Below are 7,777 nucleotides of genomic sequence, written 5' to 3' on the forward strand. Positions count from 1 at the left end.
CCTTTTGTATTGTCTTTGATTGCTTTTGCATTACAGTGGAAGAGTTGAACAGTTGCAACAGAGACCATATGGCCTGCAAAGCCTAAAGTATTTACTATCTGGCCTTTTATAGAAAAAGTTTGCTGACTCTTGATTGACCTTATCACTGTGTATTCATTCAACATAGACTTATTAAATACATGCTATTAATCAAGCACTGATTCAGACACTGAGGATATAAAGGTCAACCAAAGATACAGGCCCTGGCAGTCGTGGGACATATATTTGAATGGCTGCTGATGGTGGCTGACAATAAACAAGCACACAGGCAAATAATTAATAACATAATTTCAGAAAGTGATTTGTGCTGTGAAGAAAATAAAGTGGACGCAATGATAGAGAGTGACTGTCAAGAGGCGGCACCACTGGGTTAAGTTTCAGGAAGGCCTCTCCAAGGTGTTGGTGTTATTCTATGACCTCAATGAAAATGATAAAATGATAAAAAGAACAAGATGTGCAAAGTTTTGGGGGAGGAAGTGACCTTGATTTGCCCTAAGAATATAAAGAAGGCCAGTGTGGCTGGAGCAAAGTAAGTGCTGGAAAGATATGAGGTCCCGGCTAAATGTTGGTGAGACTCATGATCAATGACAAATTGTATTCTTTCATTTTCACAGTGTCGCATAGAAGGAAGTAATATTGATTAAAGGTTGCTTACTATTCTTTTGTGTTAATGATTTATGTTGGTTGCAGTGCAAGCATAAATGATTTTTACATCAATGGTGAGAAAATTAAGAACTTCTGATTAAAATGAAGAAGAAAAAAAAAGAGCAAGATTTATGTCCCCTTTCGATGCAAGGTTGAAATATTGCTCCTTACTCATCTCCACCTTGATTAGGTTGTTTAAAGTGGCAGAGTTAAGCCAGAACTTAAAATCTTCCTTTCCCCCAAACCTAGAGACGTGAACAAATACAGAACCAAACCAAACCCTCCAAAACACAAAGACTATCAGTGATCAAGCAATGTCAAGAGTTGATGACCTGAAGAGGAGCAAGAAATAAGTTTTAAAAATAAATACAAATCCCTTTCTATATTTTTAAAGGAGAAAACATTGGACACAGGTGAATAGTTGGGGGATGCTTTGTTGAGAAGAGGAAAATATATTAATAAAACACTGAACATTCTCATTAAAAAACAGCAACTAATATGTGCCTGCTTTGGCAGGACATATACTAAAATTGGAAAGATACAGAGAAGATGAACATGGCTCCTGGGTACGAATGATAGATAAATTCACGAAGAATTCTCTATTCTTAAAAATGGGCAAAGGACTTGAATAGACATTTCTCTAAAGATAATATGCAAATGATCAACAAACATATGAAAAGATGCTCAAAGATTACTAATCATTAGGGAGATGCAAATCAAAATTACAATGAAGTATCACCTGTCACCTATTCGGTTAGCTACTAGAAAACATTATACTGAGCGCCCAGGAAATAAAAAGTATTGGTGAAGATGCAAAGAAATTGCAACCCTTGTGTATCGTTGGTGGGAATAAAAGATGATGCAACTGCTATGGCAAAAGCTATGGAGTTCCTAAAAAGTTAATATAGAACTATCATAGAAGACATCAATTCCACTTCTATATCCAAAAGAATTAAAAAATTAAGATTGAAAACAAATTGTTCACCCATGTTCTGAGTAACACTATACACACTAGCTAAGAGGTTGCAACAACCCAAGTGTTCATCATGGATGAATGAAGAAAATGTAGTATATACATACAATATAATATTATTCAGCCTTATAAAGGGAGGAGAGTCTGTTACATGCTCCAATATAAATTAATATTGAGGACATTATACTAAGTGAAACAATCCAGTCACAAAAAGGCAAATACTGTATGGTTCCACTTATATTCACAGACAAAGTAGAATGGTGGTTGCCAGGGACTTACGGGAGGGACAAACAGGGATTTGTTTTATTTTTTTTCAATTACAGTTGATATACTATATTATATGAGATTCAGGTATACAACATAGTGATTAATCACTTATATACCTTAGAAAGTAATCACTCCGATAAGTCTAGTACCTGACACCTCACAGTTATCAGAATACTATGGACTATATTCTTTATGCTTTACTTTGCTTACTATATATAGGCTGTTGGTTTCAAAGAAAGAAAACATGGGCCAGTTTTGCTCAGTGGATAGAGCGCCGGCCTGCGAACTGAAGGGTCCCAGGTTTGATTCCAGTCAAGGGCACATACCATGGTTGCAGGCTCCTCCCCCACCTGGGGCCTGGTCAGAGCGCCTGCAGGAGGCAACCAATCAATGTGTTTCTCTCACCTTGATATTTCTCTCTGTATTCCCCTCTCTCTTCCACTCTCTCTAAAAATCAGTGGAAAAATATCATCAGGTGAGGATTTTTAAAAAAGAAAAAAAATATGGGAATGGATGGTGATAATGACTGAGGTACTTGGTCAAATTCAAAGAGACAGAAAGTAGAATAGTCAGTGCCAGGGGTTGTTGGGAGGAAAGAATGGTGCGTTATTGTTTAATAGTTTTAAAGAAAGAAAAAGTTATGGGAATGGTTGCACAATAATGTTAACATACTGAATGCTGCCGAACTGTAAACTTAGAAATGGTTAAGATGGTAAATTTTGTTATGCCTTTTTTTGCCACAATAAAAAATTAAAGTATTGACAACTTGTAGAGAGGAAGTGGTTATGATGTCACAGATCAGAAGAGAGCTTGCTGGGACATTGCAGGTAGGGTGGAAGAGGTAGGTATTGTTGACTTGTTAAGATCACATGAAAATGTCATACAGACTTAAAGGATTTATTGCTCCTCAGCTGGATGAAGAGATGAAGAACATAGAAAATCTTGCCCTTTGCAAACTGCTCAGATGGAGAAAGACTAATTAAAAAAATGGTTTCCCTGACTTTTAAGAAAGGGCACATTGCTAACTGCTCCTACACAGATTCTTCCTTTCCCCCTTTTCAAGTGTGCTGAGAGCCAGCAGCTTGAAATTAGCACAAGGTGGCCACACAGCAATTTATGATTTGAATTTACACGTAAGTTCATTTATATTCTGATTTGAATCTGGATGATCAGTAGCACTTTAAACATAAGTAATCCAGAGATTGAAGATGTACCCGTGGTAGGAATCACCAGGGGAAGAGCTGAATAACTGCCTAGCCCTGTCAGGGTGTTCAACTTGATTCCTTGGTACTCCTGACCCTATGGTTCTTTTCTATAAATTTTATTAGAATCAACCTTCTTCATGAATCTACGTGTGCTGTGGAAATGCAGAGAACTAAAGACAGCAATTGATGGGAAGCAGCTATTCATAAATACACTGAAACCGTTTCCTTTCCACATGGTTCACCCAGACAGTTCATTTCTTACTTCCTTCCTCTGCATTGACTGTAGTCAAAGGCTTCATAAATGGTGATGCTGCAGTAGCCAAAGCCTGCCTTGGATACAAGAAGAAGTGTTTTCGTTACCTTGTTCTGCCAAGTACATTGGCACGGGCAAGATGCAGTCAGTGCAATAGGTTTCCTCATCTGTAAAATGATGCTAAGGTAGCTCATGGAATACGGTTCCAGCAGTTAAATGGAAGAGCATATGTGCAAGCACTCTAAACAGTGAAACACTGTCTAAATGTAGGCTATAACTGTCATCTAAGTCCCCATAAATCTGCGAGAAAGGACTTTAACCAAGAGTCAGAGAACACAATGAACACTTTTCAAAAAACACCACACACAGGGGTTTTCAATGCATCGTCTATTGAAATAAAACATTCAGAGATTAAACTCTGAGGATATTCTGTTGCTAATTTATATTGAGAAGAGTAGGGGGATAAGAGAACTTTTCTTACCCAGAATATTCAGTGTTCTAGGTCTTAAATTCCTATCAAGAAAATATTTCTTTCCTTCTTTTATGCATAAGAAATTATAATTTAGAATCATAGGCTTCCATAGTTGACTCTGTACATATTTTATTTATCTATAACAATTAAATAATGAAAATCTTAATTCCAAGAGATTCGGTATTACTTAATCTGGAAGATCAGGGGCCACATCTGGATTGTATCACTTCTGAAGTATTTATAACCTTATTTTTATATTTATTATAGTGTGGAGCAATTTGTTCCTATCTTAGTTTGGGTTCTCTGCAAACAGCACCTGAAACACGGATTTGGTTGCAGTGAATGTATTGGGTGGGGACTGCGGAAAGCGGAGTGAAGAAGGTAGTGCTATCCATGGGATGTCCTCTGCATCCCTACCTGTTGCTGGTGGAAATGGAGCTCTTGGGGTGAAATGGGAATAAGAATTTCCTGTTCCCTCCCACCCCCCCGCCAGGAGGATGAGGTATTGTGGAAAGCTTTATTGATGATATAACATTAAGGGAGCTCCCCACCAAAGTCCCATTTCCCTCCATCTAGCCATGGGTCAAGTCCCATTTTGTCTTCAGCAGGGCTACGATCAAAGCCACTACTGAGAGTTTCTGCTCCATATCAAAGTCCAGTCCAGTTCAGTCCTGCGCCTGCCTAGGTTAGCTTGTGTTTCTAGCTGTAGTCCATTGCATGTGGGGTCTTCTAGGGCCACATGGCAGGTTGGTATTGGCTATTGAGCAAGTGAGTACAAGGAAGCAGAAATGAAGCAAGAGGAACAAGAGAGAGACAGCTTCTTTGTCAGGGGATGTTAACTAGGAGCTAAACTAATGAATCTTGCAGGATTTCAGCCCTTGCTTTGGCTCTACCTTCCTAGCCAATGCATGGTTCCCCAGGCTAGACTGACAGGCAAGCACCTTCCCCAAGTCACCCTGACCTCACTGTGCATGAGGCCATGTTCCCCTTTCCTGGACCCCTTACCCCAGTGATTTGCAGGGAATGAACTAGTGGTTTCCTATGGAGCATGAAGTTGTCTAGATGACCATGCTTATAATGTCTGGTTTCACCTTTGCTCTTTTTCCTATCATTAATATTAACTAGCAAACTATGATGGTAACAGTAGGAAAATGAAACAGGAAGGGAAGAAGGCAATGAAAGGTTCATCCATGAGCTGGATTTTCTGGTGGACAACTGAAGCTTCTTCACCCTGGGGATTGCTCAAGGAACCGCATAGAATGCGTCTCAGAATGACCCCTCCAGAGCCAGGAAAGCCAAGGCATTTATCCGTTGACTCTCCCCCACCCCCCCCCCCCCATTGGTTGAGGATTGCTCCCAAACTGCAACTCTTGCAAGCTGAGTGGCATTCTAAGGCTTTGGGGACAACCTGAAAGGTAGGAATGCAGAGTCACTGTAGCATGCATTTGTAGGGAGGTGCTGACAGAGTGTGCCAGATGCAAGTAAGCTGATTGACTGTGGCAAAAGCACACAATGAAAAAATATCTCCCGCCTTATTGGTTGCTATGAGGACTAAGTGAATTGATATGGATGTACTGAAAATGATACCAGGCACATTACAAAAAACATAAACGGCAGCTGGGGGTTTTAGTAGACTGGGAGATTTGCTTACAAACACTACTAATTGGTAGAAGTTTGGCTCTGGCCCCCTGATGCTTATTCTTTTCTTTCCTAGGGCTTCTCTCCTGTTCTCTATTGCTAAGTGCATCTTTCCATGCTTTGCACTGCTATGTCTCTTTGCGAACTGGATCACTTTCCCCTTCCCATTAGCATTTTATAAAATGTATTATCTCAGCTGCATTGTCTTGTTTAAATGGCAACCCATTTGAAAAACAAGATCAAGTGCTTCATTCAACTTTGCATAACTCTGAGGACCTAGAATGATTTTGTGTATAAGAAGATGCTTAATAAATAGTACGGGTTTCAACATGGTTATAAAGCATTGAATGTCTGTCTGTTGCCCTCACCACTGAGTTTTGCCAGTGTTTAAAACACCTGGCCTTATTATGTCAATGAAAATTTAAATTCATAGCTCCCATTAGCATTGCAAACAATTTCTAGCCTAGTTTCCTTGGATATTAATGGAAGTTCAGATCTTTTAATGAGCTTAAAAAGAGAAGATTTTTAGTATTAACATAAACTAGTGCCCCTCCCTTTGCCTAGGACTAGAGAGAAGAGTCACCAATAGCAACTGGTCAAATAACTTCAAACTTACTTAATTGTAAGAAAAGCCTTGATCTACTACATAAACAACAAATGCACTGTAATTTTGATGTATTTCAATGACAAATTTAATTTCTTAGATACAACTTTCTTTTTTTAAAAAAATATATATATATTTTTATTGATCTCAGAGAGAGGAAGGGAGAGGAGAGACATAAACATCAATAATGAGAGAAAATCATTGACCGGCTGCCATCTGCACTGGGGATCAAGCCCCCAACCAAGGCATGTGCCTAGACTAGGAATGGAACCTTGCCCTCCTGGCTCATAGGTTGATGTTCAACTACTGAGCCATGCCGGCCGGGCAGATACAACTTTCTTTTGGTCTCCTTCTACCTCGCTGATAGATCCTTCTAATTCATTTTTCTGTTTTCTCCTTATTTCATTGGTTTTTAAATTAGTGAACGACATCAGGGCTCAATCTTTGGACAGATTCTCCTGTTCATCAATCTATATCAGTGGTTCTCAACCTTCCTAATGCTGCGACCCTTTAATACAGTTCCTCATGTTGTTGTGACCCCCAATTTCATTGTTACAAATTGAACATAATTAAAGCATAGTGATTAATCACAAAACAATATGTAATTATATATGTGTTTTCCGATGGTCTTAGGTGACTCCTGTGAAAGGGTTGTTCGACCCCCAAAGGGGTCGCGGCCCACAGGTTGAGAACCACTGATCTATATACTTACCTCCAGCCCAATCCTCTCTCCTGAACTTCAGGAGCATGGAACTAATTATGTTTTCAATATCTTCATTTGATGGTGTGATTATAAAAATAAAAAGAAAAGGAGGAGGAGGAGGAGAAGAAGACGAAGAAGAGGAAGAAGAAGAAGAAGAAGAAGAACACCACCACCACCAGCAACAACAACAAGGAGCAAGCTACCAAGTCTTCCCTGCTTTGCATACCTCTTTGCAATGTGACCTTGATGATCCATTAAGAGGATGATCTTTAAAAGCAGTATACTAAGTGAAAGAAGCCAGTCACAAAAGGTTATTTGTTGTAGGACTCCATTTATATGAAGTAATGGAGAATAGTTGTCATGCACAAAATATCACTGAATAGTTCACAATGAAATGTTCCAAATGGTGTAAGTTTCACCTCAATGAAAAACACATTGCTTCAATGGGTTCCCATATCACTCAGAGCAACAGTCAAAATCCTCACAAACGTCCATGTTCCCATTGGGTCCAGCCTCCACTTGCAAGTCCTCCTCTTGCTCTCCCTCTCCTGTCACCTAAGTTTCTGTGCCATTTGTCAAACATTCCTTGTACTCACTTCTCTTACAATTTATGCAATTCTTGATTTCTTCTGTCTGCATTGCTTTCCCCTTAGATATTAACCTGGCTCACTCTCCACTAATTTCAGCTATTTAGATAGTATAAAAGACTTTTTCTTTAATTTTGTTTTTTTCTGGTCTATTGAGTCTGTATAGAAGGAAGAGCTTAATATGCATAATGTCAAAATGTTTATAACATCTTGTTCCATTTAGATAATTTCCCCTGATCCTAAGTAGGTACATAATAATCTAAGCTGCCAAACCTCTCAAGAGAAAAAAATATGAGACCTCCAAAGACAAACATCCACAAATTGAAGATAAAGGTCCCAAAGGAAGGCTTCTTTTCTCATATATGCTAATAATGTCATAGATGCTTGGGAC

The 7,777-nt window shown here is 39.0% G+C and overlaps 1 non-coding gene across 1 annotated transcript; it reads left to right on the forward strand.

Annotated features, from left to right (window-relative positions):
* Window positions 1-1,186: 1,186 nt before the first annotated feature.
* Window positions 1,187-1,291, forward strand: LOC138992840 (U6 spliceosomal RNA). Its single transcript, XR_011468168.1, has one exon. It is a non-coding gene; the product is annotated as a U6 spliceosomal RNA (small nuclear RNA).
* The last annotated feature ends 6,486 nt before the right edge of the window (window positions 1,292-7,777 follow it).

This window comes from Myotis yumanensis, unplaced genomic scaffold (assembly GCF_028538775.1).
Source record: "Myotis yumanensis isolate MYYU_CA2020_CCGP unplaced genomic scaffold, mMyoYum1.0.hap1 SCAF_14, whole genome shotgun sequence".
NCBI classification, from domain to species: domain Eukaryota; kingdom Metazoa; phylum Chordata; class Mammalia; order Chiroptera; family Vespertilionidae; genus Myotis; species Myotis yumanensis.